Consider the following 19,689-nt stretch of genomic DNA (forward strand, 5'->3'; position numbering starts at 1 on the left):
TTGAATCAAAGTGTGAAATATGATATATCAAGAACTATGTAATGTTTTAAATAACCAACAATAAAAATTAAAAAAAAAATCTTTGGGTGCCATCTCTGAAGTCTGAATTACTTCATTCCTGTGGTGAGTGTGTGCTCCAGGGCAGATATCTCTGCCTAGGATGGGGAAGAAAGGTAATCCTGCCTCCCCAGAGAATAGGGAGGAGGAAGGGAGAGGAAGAGAAAGAAACATGTGGTTTTAAAAATAAGAACAGCAAGGGCCTTATTCAAAGCATGAAGTGGACCACTTTGTGCCACTCTCTCCTCCCCATCTTCCCTGGATTCCTCCTGTTCTCCCATGAGGAAAACCTGGCACAAACACTCTCATCCCTCACTTCTAGTTGTCCCTGGGCCCTTCAGTGGCTGTAGACAACCTTGAGCTCAGGTTCCCTAAACTGTAGTGACCTTAGGCGTCCCCACTCCAGAGTCCTGCCTTGGACCTCCTGAGGAGCATGTCCTCTGAACAGCACAGGCAGGCTCCCTGGGTCACAGAACCTGTTCTCTTATCCTACTGCCCCCACCTGAGTCACCTTAGACACATTCACTCTCCAAACCCACTGGAATCATTTTCAGGAGAACAGAGCAGAAGATCTCACGTGGTGAGACTTGGGAAGGTCACTTAAACTCTGGGTGCTCAGTTTCCTGTCTCTAAAATGAGGATGGGAAAGCCTCACAGACACTTTCGTGCAGTGACATCAAGCCTGTGGAGTGCCTGGGGCATCATCAGAACTCAGGGGTGGAACTGGTAGATGTTCTTGCCCTTCCACCCGAGGCTCACCCAGATCTCCACAGCCAGGGCCTCTTGCTTGGGGCCAGCTCACGTGCCAAATCCCAGGGGACCCCACTGGGTGGCTTGATTGGCCACTTAGGATGAATTTGATTGAACAATTCTACATTCTCAGGTAGCTTTAAGGGTAAGACTCACAGAGTCTTTCTGATGATCTGGTAGGAATATGGGCATGATATGTGCTTATTAAACAAAAATTACAGGAGGCCATTGTTTTGGACTAAGTGACTGTCTCAGGTTCCAACAGTTCAGGCTAAAATAAAAAATGAAGTCATTTGGCTTAAGTTTCTCACCAAGATGAAACTAAGTTTTTCATCTGCCTTGATTAGAGAGGGAGCAGTTGAATTTCCCAAACAGGCCAGTTTCAATATGCATGATAATGAAGTTCTCTCTGCCTCAATCCTTACACAAAAGGAGGGACCTAAAATAACCTGATGTTAACTCATCAGCCATCTTCCTTTTGTTCTGTTTCTCTATCCCCTCTTTACAAGGAAAGTAACGTTGACATGACTAATCTACTTTTTGTCTTCATGGCTGATTTCTTTAGCTTTTCTCTGTCTATAAAATCAACCTCTTCTGTTCCGCCCATCAGAACACTTATTTTATTTTATGGTGTAAAATGTTCTCTGTTTCTAGGAAAAGAAAAAGAAACAGTGAAAATCTTTAATCTAAAGTGCTGCAATTTTGTTCTCTGACAGGCTTAACTTTCAAACTTCCTGTGAAAATAAAGTTGGCATTACCTCTGTCACTGACTTATTTTTCTTCTTTTTAAATGATGTTTTTCACCCGATTATGTCAGATGACCAACTTCCTAAGGGCCTCTTTTGTGAATTCCTCTCATGCTTTTTTCCATTCATTCTGCTGGATCCAGAAACACGCCATGACTTGAAATCCAGACCGAGATACCTGGCAGCCTCTTCCTGCAGGGGGCGCCACTGGGCTGGCTGCAATGAGGATGCTGCTCCTCCTATGGCCCTGTACCCAGGGAGGGAATGTTTTCTAGTCTTTCAATGGGTATGCTAGGAATGCATGAGCAAAAATGGTCATTTGTAGAAAGACAGAGGCTCATTTTTTCATCCATGTCATTCTGGGTTGGGTATTGGTTATAGTATAGAGAAAAATTTAATCTTCAAAACAAAAACAAAACCAAAACCAATTCCGGCCCCGCAAAGAAAACCAAACTCAAAAACTCCACAACACACCCTAATTAGGCACATAGGACAATCTGGATGATGTGGAAATTGAAGGCGTAATCGTAACAGTGGCCCACTTTATGCTTTGAATATAGCCCTTGCTGCTCTGCTAGTGACTTATTTTTAAAACAAACATGTTTCTTTCTCTTCCTATATTCCTACTCCTCCATAATCTCTCTCCCTCTCTAATTTCTGGAGAAACAGGATTACCTTTCTTCCCCATCCTAGGCAGAGTTCACTGTTCTTGAATACACACTTAGCACAAAGTATTTCGGACTTCAGGGATGGTACTAGAAGATTTAAAAAAAATGACTGTCTTCCAAATTACTGAAACTGAGGTCCCCCAACCCTTTCTTCTTTGTTGAGGAAATTCCATTTTGAGTCATGGAACTAACTGCCTGGCTTTAGCAGAGTGACCCTGGCTGAAAGCCCATGGATGTGCCACTCCATCTTCTGGAAATTTACTTTCCCAGCCTTCCTCAAAGCTAGAGGAGATTTATTTCCGGCTGATGAGCTTTAAAGTATACAACTGTGAAGGAAATATTGAGAGAAGAAATTTCTTTGCCCTTGTTAGCCTAGGTGATTGACCATGATGTGTGGAACAGTGGCAGCTATATTGGAGCTGTGAGACAAAGGATATGAAAATGACAATTTAGATATGGAGAATAGGAGCTAGGAAAATATCCTTGTGCAGCTGAGCCACCATCAGCAGCTGCCCACATCCAGACTCCTTGTTATGTAAGACACCACAATTTTCAATCTACTAGACCAGTTTTTAGGGGCTGATAGCCAGAGCATTTATGCCTAGTACCACGAGGTCCACCTTGTTTTAGTTAGTGTATAGCAAAGAAGGATGAAAGTATCATCCCTGGAAATATGTGTGCCACCTGAACCCAGTAACACTTAAAAGGTACTTTTAGCACCATATCCATCAAATGTGTTCCTGACACCATCATACATGTTTTTAGATCCCATATTTTAAGCATTTCAGAGTCACAGTCTGGTGGCATAAGGGATGGGTAGAACAGATAAGAGTGAGAACGTGCTGTGAGGAATTACTGGGATCTATGCCTCTCCTGGCGTTCTTTAGAATGACACCACGGGTGGACCATACTCCAAATATGGGCTTCACAGAAACTTTCCATCACATACACTTTTCCAGAATATTGCCACCTGCCATCAAGCGGTCAAATGTATATGTCCTTCCATCGCTCCACACAGGCATTTGGGACTGCTTCAACCAAAAGTCTATGGTGAGCTGGGCATAGTGGCCCTTGGCTGTTATCCCAGTGACTTGTGGCAGGAAAATTGCAAGTTTGAGGCCAGACTCAATAACTTAGCAGGGCCATAAACAACTTAGCAAGACACTGCTTCAAAAATAATAAATGTGGCTCAGTGGTTAAATGGCGCTAGATTCAATCCTCATTACAAAAAAAAAAAAAGTCTGTGATGAAATTGACAATTGAATTTTAGTTTAGTCATAAAGTGGGGATGTACTTCTAGTTTGTTCTTTTCAGATTCCAGCCCTAGGGATCCAGAAGCCCTGGGTCCCAGCCTCAGGTGAGTTAACTCATCTCCCCGAGTAAAGCTTCAGGGAGCAGAGAGGAGCCATCCCACTGCACCCTGTCCAAACCAGAGGTTCCTGTGTTGTTTTAAGCCAGTATGATTTAGGTGGTTTGTTAACACAGTAGAAATAATGGAAGGATGATTTTCTACTTTCATTTGATGGCAAAACTTGCATTTTAAGACCGAGAGTGAACTTTAACCATTAAGATAAATCTATGTTTGTGTGTGTGGGTTTTTTTTTTTTTAAATGATTCCTACTGCAATAGCAATCCTTCTCCTGGGATGTAGAATGGAAAGAAAGATCACATGGAATTAGGCCGATCAGCAGTTGACAGGTGTCCCAGAGAGCAGGCAGATGCTCTGGCAAGAAGGACCAGGAGTGTGCACTGCTCTGTTTGATGCATTGTGCAGATAAAAGGAGTTGGACAGAATAATCCAGGTAAAGGACCCCCAGGGTCTCTGCCGTCTGTTCCCTCTTCAGTCCGATTCCTCAACCTATGCCATCTGGACCTCTACACTCCAAACACACTAGCCGCCCTCATGGTTCCCCCACCAAGGGCCCCTTTCTGTCTGGTCTTTCGCCATCATTGTTCCTACCTTCACCCAATTGCATCATTCTCAGGATCTATGTCCCTTGACATGAGAGACACCCTTGACATCATGAGAGATGTCCCTTCCTTAAGGAAAGGACACCTAAGCTGACTTGGCTACCTTTTTTCTCTGTGCTTGCAAAGTCCCATGTCTCCCTCCCTGGGCTGTCCAGCTGGGCCTACAACTTCTTTGAGGACACAGCTGGATGAGTACCCAGTGTAGGGCTGTAGAGGCTGGGGCACCATTGACTAGCCATATTGGTTGTATAGGTTGGTTGGGGCAATGGGCACAGGCCAAGGGTCAGCTCTACCTGCTGGTGAGGGGTCTGGGGCTATTCCTGACAGGACCCCGGAGATGGGGTCTGCAGAATGTTCTATTGGGAAATCAGGATGCTGCTCCCCAAATGCTGTGTCATTCTGAGTCTATGTGACAGCAGTGGGCTCTTCCCTTTCTCGGGGGTGAGCTCCTCTTCCAGGCTGCTCCCCCATCGATGCCCATAGAGGACACCTGGGGTGGAGCTCTAGGAAGAAGGCTGCTGGAGAAAATTCCTTTTTGGCTGAGTATCTGCCTGCAGCACTAAGATGAAGCTGCCACTTCTCAAGGGTATAGATTAAGTCGGGCTCTGAAAGGCCACTTTTATTTCCACAAAGCTTAAATATAAGCAATGATGTCCCCTGATCAATCTTCACATCAATTTCAAGCCAGAAATGTGCTGTGAGAGTGTCTCCTTTCAGGTCAGGTCAGCTGCTGTGGGAATGAGCCGTTCTGAAACAAGATGTAAGATGCTGAAGGTTTACTGTGATGGATGTTTCCTGGGAGGTGGGGATTTCTTTATAATAGAAATCTTTAAATTTATTTCTGAAGCTGCTGGATTTCCAGGATGAATTATACAGGGAAGTTCTCATGCTAGTCAAGTATTTGCCAGTTTCTTTTCAAGGGACCCCAAACTTTTCCTGACCATGAGATGAGACAGTGTGTATACACACATGGACACACATACATGTACAGATGAAGTATACACATGCATGGGCATGCATAAATTGATTTTTGCATAATATATGGATACATGCACACAGACACCAACAGGCACACACACACACACACACACTCCATGTGAGTATATTCATTCACTATTACTTATTGAGTGCCTTCTGTTACAGGTTAGGGCCACTGATAAGTGGACTCTGACATGTAGGCATTTCCTAAGCAGTGCTCTAGGGGTCCATATCCATGGAAAGGGGGAGATGCACACAGAACTGTGATGTAGGACTAGAGATAGTGCTCTGGAACTGGAATAATCCCTTGGAGTTTTCCTGAGTTGTGTCTAAATGGCCAGGTCTTTATATTCCCTCTCAATGAATCTTTGGGTGTATGACCTCTTGAGCAGGCCCTGACCTTGAGTGAGGCACATGCAAAAGGGTTAATAAGAATAGTGATGATGGAACCACCATATGACCCAGTTATACCCCTCCTCAAGATTTATCCTAAAGGATTAAAGTCGGCATGCTACAGTAATGCGTGCATGCCCCTGTTGATAGCCATAAAGTTCATAATACCTAAGTAGTGGAACCAGCCTAGATTTCTGTCAATAACTGAAAGGATAAAGAAAATGTGGTTTGTATTCACAAAGGCATTTTATTCAGCCATAAAAAAAGGACAAAATTGCTTGGCATGCTGGTGCATGCCTATAATCTCAGTGGTTTGTGGGGCTGAGGCAGGAGAATCACAAGTTTAAAGCCAGCCTCAGCAACTTAGTGAGGCCTGTCTCAAAATAAAAAGTAAAAAGAGAGGGCTAGGGTTGTGGTTCAGCGGTTAAGTGACCCTAGGTTCAATTTCTGGTGCACACATACACACACACAAAATTATGTCATTTGTAGAAAAAATGGATGAAACTTGAGAGTATATTAAGAGAATTTAACCAGACGTCAAAAATCAAAGGTCCTATGTTTTCTCTCATACGTGGAAAATGGAGAGAAAAAAGTGGGGGGGCATCTCATGAATTTAGAATAGAGACCAGGAGAGTAGAGGAAGGGGACTGGGGCTGGGAGGAGAGGAGGGAAGGGGGAATTACTGGGGAGTGGAATTGACCAAATTATGTTGTGTTCATTTATGAGTATGTAGCAACAAATTCCACTATTATGTACAATTATAATGCACCAATATAAAATTTTTAAAAAATCTCATGAGAAAGATTATAGTGGGAGTTGCTAATGTTTTTCTGTGGTGTGACCCTTTTTTAAAACCTAAACTCAGTACAAATAAAAAAATAATATTGATAATCATAGTAGCATTAGTTCCTTTCCTGAACCTTTGGGTTTTGGAGTTCTCTCTAACTGCTCCTCTTTTATTTTCACTGGATTATTTGTCCCCTTTTTCTTTCAGGACATCGGTTGTTTAGCTGACAGGACAAAGAGGGTGGTTGGCCAAGGTTTTTTTTTAAGCTCTAAAAGGTTTGTTGCTGAACTATGCTTTTCTTCCATTGACACAAACCAGTTACCCACTCGTGCTTTACATGCAACCTATTTCTTCCCAGGCCTTTTTATTTTTTCAAGCTTGCAGAGGTTAACATACATCATGCTAAAGAAGAAGCATCTTGTTGCAGGTGGCCTCTCTCCACTTCTAGTGGACTTCAGGTACAAAGGAACAACCTGGGAGCTGAGAGAGTGCCAGGTACCCCAGGCCTGCATGGACCGAAGGGAATGAGGCCAGCCGGGCTCAGATGCCAGGACATGCCATGTTTGATAAGCCAGGGGGACAAGATGTAATCCCCAAGGGCATGCTCCCAGCGATCCATATTCTCGTCATGTCCCATATGCCTACAGTTACCACTTTTCAAATTATTAATCCATCAAATGAATTAATCCACTGATTAGATCATAGCTCTCATAATCTAATAATTTTGCAGGAGCTTTTGGGGACACCTCATATCCAAAGCACAGCAGGAGGTAGAGACCTTATACATATGGGTACACTGAGAGGTGGAAAGGGATGGGGTTTGTCTTCAGATATCAGTTCGTGTTTCTGTAGCATTTCTCTCCTCTGGACTGGCCTCATCTCTTTCCCAACACTGCCAATCAAAGCCTGATCCATCAGCATGAAGTCAGATCAGTTTTGACCTCTCCCAGGAGGAGTATATACATTAGTCAAAGTCAAGCAAAAATTTAGAGATGAGTCTTCAATAAAGAAACTTTTACTTGGAATAAACAGAGAATAGGATTGCATCTGGAAAAATACAAGCACAGGCCAGGGTGGCCTCTAGTTTGTCTGAAGAACGAAGAAAAGACTGCAGTTTTATTAGGACAGAGGAATCTCCACAAGTTATTTTGAAAGAAATTTCCTTGGCACTCTTGGTGCCTGTGGGAGCCAGCAGGCTCTGATGTTGAGCAGCAGTTACTACATAAAGCCCCTATTGTGGTCATAGTTGGCAGTTTCAACATCCGTTATTAAGCAAAAATAGCCTTACAAGGTAGAGCAGGCTGCTTCATTGGATTGGGCTTGCGAGACAGCGCGAGTCAAGCGAGAGTCAGGCAAGTATTTGTGCATAAGTGGTTAACAGTTCTTGTGCTGCTTGCTGTCCTGTGACAGCCCATTATTGGGAAAATTGAGCTGAGAGCCCTCCCTGACCTTTCCTGGCTTCAGTTGTCAGGGTTTGACATGGGTGACTCCATTCTGAATCTGACAGCTTTCACATGCCAGAAGCCTTATTTCTGACTGTGGGATTAAAACACTTGCACCTTGATAAAAATCAGGCACAAATGGAATGCAGAGTTTTTGAGGTTGCAAAAGGCTTTCTAAAACCCTGTGATACATGAACATGTGTGTGTGTGCGTGCGCGCACACACACACATACACACATGCATAAACCCTTTGATGGAACTGTCCAATACTGATTTGCTCAAGACAGTCCTTGTTCGTGCCCACCATCCTGGATGTTTGACTACTAGTCGTTGTTTTCTCTTTCAAAATTATCTTTGTCTGAATAATAATGTTATCACTTCTTTACCCATAGGTCATTCCAGAAGTGCTTTCAGAAGGATAGGGCTAAAGTCACTTGTCTCTGGGAGAGAACATTGAGATACGGACATAGAAATGATACCATCTTCTTCTCTACCGATTCCCCAAGTATTAGAACAGTAAACAGGGCAGGCACTTAATAAATGAATAATGAGCGACTTTCTACCTTGGTCTCAGTTTGCAGATTAGTCAACTGACTAAGGCAACCATAACATTGAGCCTTTTATTTTTTCTTCTGTGGCACTTCCTACTTGTGGTGACTTTAGACAGATCCAGGATGCAGCAAGGGTGACTCTGTCCAGGCAGAGGCTCCCTGAAACTCTGTCAGTGGGGAAATGTACAACTTCCCTCTGATATTCCTACAGCACTGAGGCCACAGGGCCAGAGGGCTCATGCTTTCTGGTCTTGATGTTGATGAGGTTATCATTCTGTACCCTTAGACTAGTTCAGCCCAGGCATTCATCAAATGACATGTAATTAGGCCTCCCTATGCTTAATTCATGGAAAGTCTGACCCAGCCTGGAAAAGGAATCTTTCTTCATTGACTGCACAGTAACAAGCTCCATGAGATGCTGGAGAAGGTGCCAGTGGAACAGCATCTCAGAAGATATATGCACTGAGAGGGGTTTCCATCTTGCAAAAGTATTCCCTTGCAGCCTTCCATGGGTCTCCAGGGCTCTGTGCCTGTGGATTCAAGCCTCGATTTAATTCTCTGACAGTCACCAAAGCCCCTCACCTAAAACCAAGAGCCCATATTTCAAATGTGGGCTTTCTTATGAAAAATGCAAATGTCTATGAACGGTGTTGATGTTGATGAATATACTGAATAAAAGAAGATGCATTTTTTGTCCCCATGTCACATAGAAGTAACTTACTATTCTAGATACTTGCTTCGGGTGAGAGAGTGGGGTTGAGAGACAACTGTGAGGAGCAATGAGGCCTTTGGGGATCCAGGACCCACAGGAAGCTGTGAGAAGGAGGGGCAGTGCCTCTGCTCAATAAAACCTTGGCTCAGTGTGTCCTTCGGTGGTTTAAGGTCTTGTCTTTCCTTCGGGGACCCCCAGAGTCAGTTCAGACACTATGTGATGTGTATCTGCCCTAACCAAGGTGATGAACTAGGGGTGGGGTTGGGGCTAGGCTCCATGTCCATTTTTTGGTGTCAGCGAGACTAAGAGCACATGACCACATGTCCCTGTCGGTGCAGGGCAGAAGTGTCCCTGTTCCTTTGGTGTTCATAGAGGCATCCTATAGGGACCCTGCAGGGAGTGGGGCAGGCAGAGGATTCCAGATCCCTCCTCTTAGCAACCCAAGAGACCCTAGTGATAGCTTGGATATTGAACATCCCCCAAAGACACATGTGTTAAAGGCTCGGTCCTCAGCCCACAGCCCTATTGGGAGGTGTGGCCTAGTGGGAGGAAGTTAGGACATTGGGGGCAGGCTCAGGAAGGGGATGATGGGACCCCTCTCTTTGGACCCCTCCCTCCCCTTCCTGTTTCTCTTTTGCTTCCTGGACACCATGAAGTGATCAGAACTCTTCCGTCCTGTGTTCCTGCCATGAGGTACTGTGCCAACACGGGCCCCAAGTGATGGGTGTGGAGCAACCAGGGCCTGAAACTTCTGAAACCATGAGCCAAAATAAATCTTTCCTCCCTAAAAATTGATTACCTCAGGTATCTTGTCACAACAGAAAACTGACTCACATAATCTTCTGTTTTGTTAGAGTGGACATCAATGTAAGAGTTCACTGGAAGGAATGCTCTCCCACCCCTTCCTGGAAAAACCACCTGCCACAATCTGGAAACACAGGAATTCCAGGATTTCAGTGGCCATGTTTCATACACAAAATATGGTTTTGAAATGATGTGTAAAATAAGATGTCTTTTGTTGGACTGGTGTTTGGAGTGGCAAATATTATCACGTTGGGATTTCTTTTGACTGGCAAGGCAAATGGGTGTCCCCAAGTGGAGCCAGGGCCCCCCAATGGTTATGGCTGAGGGATGGTTTATCCGCCTCAAAGGGTAGGACAGAACAAGTATGTTTTAATTTTTCAGGGACAAATTTGATCCCTTATACCTTCCTTCCTTCCAACATTTTATTTTTTTTTAAATAGCAAATATTCAGAGAAGTTGGCAAATGAAGCTTCCAGGTGCTGGGGTAGTTCCTTTGACCCCTCTTGATCCATCCCCATTCCCCTACTGTTCAGAGGTGGGCTGAGAACACAGCACCATTTTTTGGTTACTTGGAGACCTCTGTGTCTTCCTTCCCTTTCTCTTCAGCCCCAGGGAACTGAGGGGAGGTGTGGGTCCAGCTTCCTTCACACTTCTGGGTTAAGAGGCCCAGGAGGAACTAGACAGGAGTGAGCAGCTTTGGAGGTAGCCTGGGATGTTTTTCCTCTTGGAGTCACTTGGCAGAGCCTCGTCCACTTGGTGTGTGTAGTCCTGGGGCAGAAGTTCAGGAATGAAGCACATGGTCCAGTGCTCAGAGTTATTGTGGGTATGGGTGTTCAATATTCCCAGCCTTTCCCTGGGCCCTGCCCTTCCTGCATTCTGGTCACCCTGCCTCCATGCCAGATAAGCATTTGGGGTGTGGCTCATTCTGTGCAGAAGTAAGTCTGGTGATACCTCCACCTTCATGTGTTGGAATGCCTCAGATTCACCTGTGGGAGACTGCGGATTTGGAGGTCCAGGGTACCAGGAATGGTCAGTTCATTGGCCTTTCATATCCTGTGGGTCCTACATCCTGAGGATTTAACAAACCTTGGATATAAAAAAAGTTAAAAGAAAAAATTTGTCTGTACTGAACATGTACAGACTGTTTTATTTTTTGCTAGAATTCCCTAAACAATATAGCATAACAACTACTTGCATAGCATTTACATTATATTAAGTAATTTAGAGATATTTTAAGTAATCTAGAGATAATTTAAAGAATATAGGAGAATGTGTGTAGATATACTCAAATACTATGAAGTTTTAAATAAGGGATTTAAGCATCCATGGGTTTTGGTGTCCAAGTGGGATCCTGGAACCAACCTCTTGAAGATAGCAAGGGATGAATATAAATGTTGAAAGATAGTGTATTAGAAATGTGCCGCAGTCTGGCTGGGCACAAATAACAAGGAGGTCACGAGCCACTCGTAGATTCAAGCAGGAACAAAGTTTATTCCAGAATCCACGCGAACTCAACGGGAATTCCGCGAGAACTCAAAAGTAGCGGGCACCCGAGGCAGCAGGAGCTGCCCCTTCTGGCAAAATGCCAGGCACCATCTTGACCCGGCCATGGCTCTCAACATCTGAAGACTACCATTGTGTGCTCGAATAGCATCAACATCATATCTAGCCAAATCACCAGGCTCTGGAGCTTGTACATCAATGTTTCCAATATCATCACTACCAAGGAAAGATCTCTCCTTAGGTGACTGACTAGAAAACAGAGCATCATACAGGGCAGACTGTCCACTTTTATTGGCAAAAGATTCCACAACCTCCTTTAAAATATCTTGCTTGCCACGACTTAAGTTCAGCAACATGTGCCCTGATTGGCTGAGACGATCATGGGCCATCATTTCCAGTAAATTCTGTCCAGTTTCTCCTTTTATTAATTTAATCTTTGGTCTCGGGACCTGAAATGCTATGAGATAGCACAATGCAGCCAGCTCAGAGAGAGCTGGCCATTGTACATCACTATGCTGACCCATCTTCAAAAGCAGAGAACCAGCATGCACGTAGAAATGTCCTTTCATTTCTAAGAAAGTAACTGACAGTTCATCATTTCCACCTACAGAGGATTTCACAGAACTGAAGAGCACTATCAAACCTTTCCAGTAATTCTCTACTTTCTTGAAAATCTCTGGTGGAAAGTGTAAGTAGCATAAGGTTAGCATAAGCCAGAAGTAAGTCTTTATTGGTCGCTTGCCAGTCATTTTTATCAGATTCCAAACACTGTAAAGACTCCAGATATTCCGTAAGGGTCTGCACAAGACACAAATTCCAGTCTAAACTTGAACGCAAAGCTAAGTTCCTCTCTGCCTCATGACAGTGGGCCATAGCGTCCTTCAATCTTTTACTTGATCGATACAGCTCCACTAGTGGTATAATTCACATGGACATCATCAGGTCTTGTATAAAGTTCTGACTGAATCAAGTCAAAAAGTTTATTCCATCCATCTTCACCTTTACAATCTAAAAGCTGTTCCTTTAACTTATAAATTGCAGGACTTCCTGGGAAAAGTTTAGCTGCTCTTTCAACCCAGTATTTTGCTCTTCCATCAGTAACATCATTTTTACAAAGTGATTCTGCAATCTTCAACTCAAGATCTTTTTTGTGTTGGGTTTCATTCCACTGAACGCTTATAACATTCAACAGCTTTGACTGTGTTTTCTTCAGCTTTATAGAGAAGACCCCAAAATCTGTGAGATTTGGGATCCCTCTCTTGCACATTAATATATGTAGATATGTATTTTTTAGCAAGATCATATTCTTTAGCTTCATAGTACAGCTTCGCAAAATAGAATCCTTTCTTCGACTTCTCTCGTGGCGACGGGGCGGAATCCTGCACCGAGGCGATATACCGCTCCCTGTGGGCCTTGCTGCGCCTCCGGAAGGTAGACCCTAGGCCCCGCAGCAGTCGCTGTCTCCAGGAGAAATGCATAGTTGAATATATTTATTTTTAATACAAATAATTCATCCTCTGTAATATTCATTCTTATGTTTTACAGTTAGTCGCCCTTAAACAGGAAGTAGATTTGATCATAATTTAAGGGCTGATCTTGATTATAGTTTAAGGATTTAGGAGTACTTCTCAAGGGCAGGTGCATACACTGTCTGTCCCAACCTCACCTGGAAGGTGCTAGATGTTCCTAGCAGGGAAAGAGGAACAATGTACCAACAAGGATATGAAGAGCTTCCATAGGGAGGTCCTGGGATGCTGAGCATCCCCTGTTATCTTCCCAGGTCAAGGGAGATGGTACTGCTGAACCTTGAGTTTTTAATGAGTACCTTCTGAATGCCCTCTGTCCTGGGCCTCTCCTTTGTGAGCCACTCTGTCATGAAGGGGCACAACAATGGGCACCGGCATGGGCACAGGGGAAGTGATTACTCCTGTTAAATTCTGAGGGCAGGGGGGATACACGTATGCAGGGTGACAGGCTGGCCATAAGCAACCTCTGTGTTTGACTCTGACCCAAAGGGGCCTTCGTATATAGTAAACTACAGATTAACTTGATGTGCAAGAAGGTTTCATATAACCTAAAACTATGGTAGCTAAGCAACCGAGTCTCAGCCAAAACCAGCAGCCAACCCCTCAGCCAATTCCAGATTGAAGGCTGCTATGATTTGCCCAAATAAGGCAAATGGCAGACTTCACCAACAGATTGATTCTGTATGTTACTCCCTGTCTCTCTGGTTATAAAAGCAGCTCACCCTCGGGTGCCAGGGGGTAAGGCATTAGGAATCATCTTTGGTCTGGAATTCTGGCTTGTTATAGAATCTTTTTTTTTCCCCTCTAGTAAACTAGTCTTATTTTTAAAAAACACAAGTCTTAAGTGTGCTCCAAAGGTTCAGGCGTCAAAGGCCGGGCTTCCCACACAGCACTATTGGGAAGTGGTGGAACCTCCCGAGTGGGATGCTCTTGTGTCATTAGGTTTTTGACAAGGATAGTGCCCCCTCCTCATGCTCTTTGATCCTTGGCTCATGATGAGAAGAATAGTTTTGCTTTTCTGTACGCTCCCACCATGATGGGCTATCTCACCAGAGTCTTAAAGTAATATGGCCAACCAATCATGGACTGAAACCTCCAAAAACATGAGCCAACATAACCTTTTCTCTTTCTGAGCTGATTATCTCAGGCATTTTGTTGGGGAGACAGAAAGTTAACACAACAGAGTAAAGACTCCCACTACTTCTCCCCACTAAAGGTAGACCCTTAGTCCATTTTTACAAATTTTGATTTCAAAAGTCTGGGGCTAAAGTAATAAGGGAAGTCAGGGCAGGAGGGACTTTAGACCCTATTTGGCTCTTCAGTTCATTTCTCTTCTTGTGTCTAAAACTACACACACACACACACACACACACACACACACACACATACACACTGCTTTGACTCAACAAAAGAAACCAGATCAAAGGCTTCTGATGGGGTGAGAGACAGGGATATTTCATCTTTGGTACTTTTGAGGGAAGCTAAAATAAAAAAGGAGCCAGAACCAGAGGGAGACTTTCATCCTGTGAATACCACGGGAAAATGAAGCTGCTCTCATTGTGCCCTAGTCAACTTTCCATCACTGTGACCAAAATATGTGACCAGAACAACTTAGAGGAGGGAAGTTTATTTGGGGCTCATGATTTCAGAGGTTCAGTCCATCGTTGGCTGACTCCATCTCTCAGGGCCTGAGTAAGGGAGAATGTCATGGTGGAAGGTTGTGGTGGAGGGAATTTGCTTCACTCATGGAGGCCAGGAATGAGAGAGAGACAGAGAGAGAGAGAGAGAGAGAGAGAGAGAGAGAGAGAGAGAGAGAGAGAGAGAGAGAGAGAAGCTAGGAGCTGCATGAAAGATGAACCCTTCCAGTGCATGTACCCAGTTACCCATGTCCTCCAGCCATGCCCCACCTGCTACAGGTATCACCCAGTCAGTTCACTGCAATGAGGATGGACTGATTAGGTTACAGCTCTCACAATTCAACTGTTTTAGTCAGTTTTTTCGCTGCTGTGACTAAAGGATCTGAATAGAAATATACAGGAGGAAGAGTTCATTTGAGGGCTCAAGGTTTCAGAGGTCTTAGTCCCTAGAAGGCTGGCCCCACTCCTCAGGGCTCAGGTGAGGCAGAACATCATGGCAGACTGTGTGGCAGAGGGAAGCAGTTCACATCATGGTGATGGAGAAGCAGAGAGGGAGACTCCACTCTCCAGATACAAATATAAACACCAAAGCCACGCCCTAATTCCCACCTCCTCCAGCCACACCCTACCACTTCTGTTACCACTCAGTTAATCCCTATCAGGGGATTAAATCCCTGCTTGGATTAAGACTCTCACAACCCAATCATTTCTCCTCGGAGCCTTCTTGCATTGTCTCACATGTGAGCTTTTGGGGGACACCTCACATCCAAACCATAACACCAACCACTTCACCTCTGAATATTCCTGCCTTAATACAGGAGTTTTGGGGGCACATCTCATATCCAAACTGTAACATCTTGTTCCCTGGAACAAATTCTCTAGTTGCTGTGCCCAAATATAAAAAGGGATCGATGTGGGGTGAAACCAGGCTGTAAGATGGCAACTTCCCTGCTCCTCAAAATTCTTGATACCTGACCTAAAATGACTTTTCGAGCCCAGTAGAACCAAAGTCCATGGCTAGCAAGACCTGGACAATGAGAACAAGACCTTCTGGACCTTGTTGAGAAGCAAGGGGTTATCTCAATGGTTGCACAATCCATGAGCTTCACGTGGACTCAGTACTGGGTGTGGACTAATTCACCAAGATTCCCAGGTACAGCCAATCCGCCCCCATTTCCCCTTCTTCTGACCCACTTAAGTTCTTTTGCTACTGGCTCCATTGGGCTGAGTATTTCCTTTCTCCTTGTTAATTGGCCTAAAATAAAACTCATCCTTTTTGCAAAATCTGGTACCATAGGACTTGTTTCTATGTGTATCAGGAAGTAAGCCCTTGCTGGGTATTAGGCTGAGACCTTGAGGATTATTACTGCCCCTTTGGGGCAAAGACTTGGGGAAACTTTTTCTTAACCAGCTAGTGATAACATGATGGTTCATATCAAATATTTCCTGCCTCCTATTTTATATTAATCTTACAATTGTAAAATCTAAAATGTCAAACAACATGAGATAGGGGGAAAATCAAAGCTCTTCTCTAATCAGGCCCTTCCTGAGGGCCTCTGGGCAAAAGACAGAAGGGTTTACTGATTTTGAATAAGTGGTATTGCCTCTCCCAGCCAGTGATTTCTGCACACTACCTGTGTACAGGGAGAACACCCTCTGAGGGGTGCATGCTACAGAGAAGCAGAGTTGGTGTGATTATTAGTGAGGGGGTCTTTTATTAGAGTTGCTTATTAATTTGCTCCCACTGGTGCCTTGCTTTGTATAAGGCTTGCTAATGAAACAAACTTTGGGGTATGGTGTATAATTATCAACGCTCTTTGACCCCATTATTTACATCTTCGAGGAGCACCCGCAGAACCCGTGGGCACCATGCAAACATATTCTTGGAGTGCTTCACAACTAATTGGTAGTGGAGGCTGTTAAATGCTTTTTATGGGCTTTGTTAAGTCAGCAGAGGCTAACGAGGGTCAAGTCAGCAGAGGCTAACGAGGGTCAAGTCAGCAACTTGCTGAGCAGAGGCCGAGAGCAGCTCAAGTCACTGATAACCAGCACTGTTGGGGAGACTCGGACTCCAGCCTGGGCTGGGGAGGACCACAGCACTCACCTGTCAGTAGGAGAATCACATAGATCCTGTTTTATGACAGTGATGTCTGAGAGCGTTTGTTACAGTGCAGACTCCTGGTCCTGACAAGGAATACGCACTCCAGTTTGAGCCACTGAGCAACGCGGTTCACTGGGGGCAAGGGGAGCACATGGGAAGAGGCAGCTGGCGGAAAAAAGAGGAGCTGCTGCAGGCAAACTTGCACAGCAAATCTCTCGGATGATGCTGCCTATCATGGCATAGGTCACTGGACCTTCCACTGCAGCACTGGAAGGTGTTTTGGTCCACTCTGTTCCTGGGCAGGTGTGATGGAGGTAGGAGGACTGATGCCTTGAGGGCAGGTTGAGGGGTTGTGCCTGCCCCTGCCCCCTCCACTGGCTTCCTGGCTCTGATCTGGTTCTTTCCTTGCCAGCTCGTGTCTGCTTGAAGATGGCTCAGACCCAGCCATATCATGGTTCCCAGGACTTGTCCTGGGCTCAGAGAAGATGCCAGCAGCTCTAGGAGGGGAAGGTTTGGCCTGAGGGAAAGCCAGGATTCCCATTGCAAGATGGTAGTTGCCTACCCTCAAATCCACTCTTATCTTTTCACATTCACCTTAGTGTGACCAGGTGACCCAGTTCTGGCCAGTATAATGCAAAGAAATTTATCAAACTTTATCAAAGTTTCAAAGGACTTTCTTGGAAGGCTTTTTTCCCCCCCTAACTCCTTTCTGGTACCTGGAATATAGATGTGATTTTTAGAGATTAAGCAGCCATTCTGTCCCAATATATGATGTGCAAAGAATGTGAAACACTCAGACAGGTAGGTCCCTAATTCTCTGGATTTGTTAGCCAAGGGATGCCTACCTTTTTTTTCTTCCTTCGTGTAAGCTGTTGTTGTTTTGATGTACTTGAACCAAAATTTAACCAATCTAAACCGATAAATATTGGCATTAGTAGGAACTAGAGATGTGGCTCAGCGGTAGAGCACTTGATTAGCATGCCCAAGGCCCTGGATTCAATCCTCAGCACCACAAAAGAAAATGGCAGGGATCTAGGCACAGACTCAGGTGTGAGAGGAAGGTGTTCTTGCTCTGGTAAATACTGAACTGAAGATTCAAGCAGAGGAGCACAGTTCCCATCTTGTGATGGGAAGAAAGAGATCAGAATTTGTTGGCCCAGTTTGAAAGCTGTCACAGAGCTTTAGTAATGCTACGTGCCACACCCTGTTCATATCACTGTGGCTTAGTTATCAATTTCTAGAAGGAATGACTTTAATATAAACTGGAATTGTGTGGTCACATTGCTTACCCTGGTGCATTGCTTCAGTGTTGGGCAGTCCTACACAAACATGAACTTGGCTTTGGTCATGCTTCAGAGCAGAATTTCTCATGTGTGAGTGGCACAGTGTGCCCTGGAGGTCTTGCAATCACAGATTCCTTGGCCCCACTTGCAGAGCTTCTGATTCTGTGGGTCTTACATTTCTAAGGAGTTTCCAGGAAAGATTTATTTTAGCTCCAGTTTTCAGATGTCATAGTCCATGGTTGGTTGACCTGTCACTTTGGGCCTTTGGGGAGGCAGCTTCTCATGGTGGGAGCTCATGGTGGAGCAAAGGTGCTCAACTCATGGAAATCAAGAAGCAGAAGGGGAGGACTGGAGTCCCAATATCCCCTCCAAAGTCCCATCTCCAGTGACCTAACTTTCTTCCACCAGGCCCTACCTCCTCAAGGTCCTACCAGCTCCCAGTAGCACCACAGGCTGGGGCCAAGTCCTCAACACCTGGGCCTTAGAGGGATATTCAAGATCTACTCCATAATACAACCACACCCCAGATACATACATGTTTAAGTTGTATGTCCTTGCTACAGCTGATCACATGTTAAACATTAGGGAAGCCTGACATATATCTTCTATTTTCACCTTAAAATATCTATAAACAAGAGTTATAGCCTTTTCTTCCAACACCCCCAAAAGATGGTTTAGAAGCCTGGGGGTGGCACAGCCCACTAAGGAGTCTCCTAGGGCATGTGCCATTGAGAACTTTTACACGAGAGGGCTTCTTACTGCTCGGTCAAGGTATTTGCTTTGTAGTTCATTATTGTAGTTCATGAATATTCATCAAATCCTGAAGACAGTGAGTGGGTCAGGCACTGCAAAATATTGAAAAAAAGCAAAAAAAAAAAAAAAAAAGAATCTTATAGCCTAGTTACTACCAGTTTTGGTGTGTATGTAGAGCTGAGGTTGAACCCAGGGCCTCAGACATGTTAGCAAGCACTCTGTCTCCAGCTCTACCCCTCTACTTTTAGGACTATGCATTTTTTTGTATTTACAATGAGTATTTAAGGTAGCAGAATGAATAGATGAATGGATAAAGAAACTGTGACACACACACACAAAATGGAATAATATTCAGCTTTAAAAAATAAGGAAATCCTGCTATTTTCCTCAAGATGGATGAACCAGGGGGACATTGTGCTGAGTGAAATAAGCCAGGCATAGAAAGGTAAATAATTCTGCTTGATCACATATGTGGAATCTTAGAGAGAGAGAGAGTTAAATAATTGGAGATACAGAATAAAATGGTGATCACCAGGATAGTATGTGGTATAAGAAATGTAGAGATGTAGGATAAATGTTACAAAATAGCAGATAAAAAGGATGAACGAGTTAAAAACCTAAGGTACAACACGAGGACTATGGTTAATTGTACTGTATTGGGACTCCTGCTAAATAAATAGATTTCACCTTCTTTTGTCACAAAAATAACAAAAGTGGGTAACCATGTGAGGTGATGGATGTTAATTTGCTTCACTATATTAACCATTTACCATCTATAGGTGTCCCAAAGCATCAGGTTGTATACCTTCAATATAGATGATACAATTCCATTTTTTTTTGTTCTTATTGCCATCTTCAGCCTTTGGATTCCTAAAACACTGAGAATCTAGCCCAAACTACTTCCAAGCACCTTCGGCCCATCTCCCCTTGTCAGCTCCTGAAGATGTTCTTCTTCTGTGTGTCACTGGTTATACACCGAGTGCATCCCTGTAGGAGTTTCACTGAGGGATGCTGAGGCAAAGGCTGG

At 44.3% G+C, this 19,689-nt stretch overlaps 1 pseudogene; it reads right to left on the reverse strand.

Moving 5' to 3' along the window:
• Positions 1 to 2,588: 2,588 nt before the first annotated feature.
• LOC113185832 (ranBP2-like and GRIP domain-containing protein 4 pseudogene) lies at positions 2,589 to 12,840 on the reverse strand (annotated as a pseudogene).
• Positions 12,841 to 19,689: the final 6,849 nt, after the last annotated feature.

The sequence above is a fragment of the Urocitellus parryii genome, chromosome 6 (assembly GCF_045843805.1).
Source record: "Urocitellus parryii isolate mUroPar1 chromosome 6, mUroPar1.hap1, whole genome shotgun sequence".
In the NCBI taxonomy this organism is placed as follows: domain Eukaryota; kingdom Metazoa; phylum Chordata; class Mammalia; order Rodentia; family Sciuridae; genus Urocitellus; species Urocitellus parryii.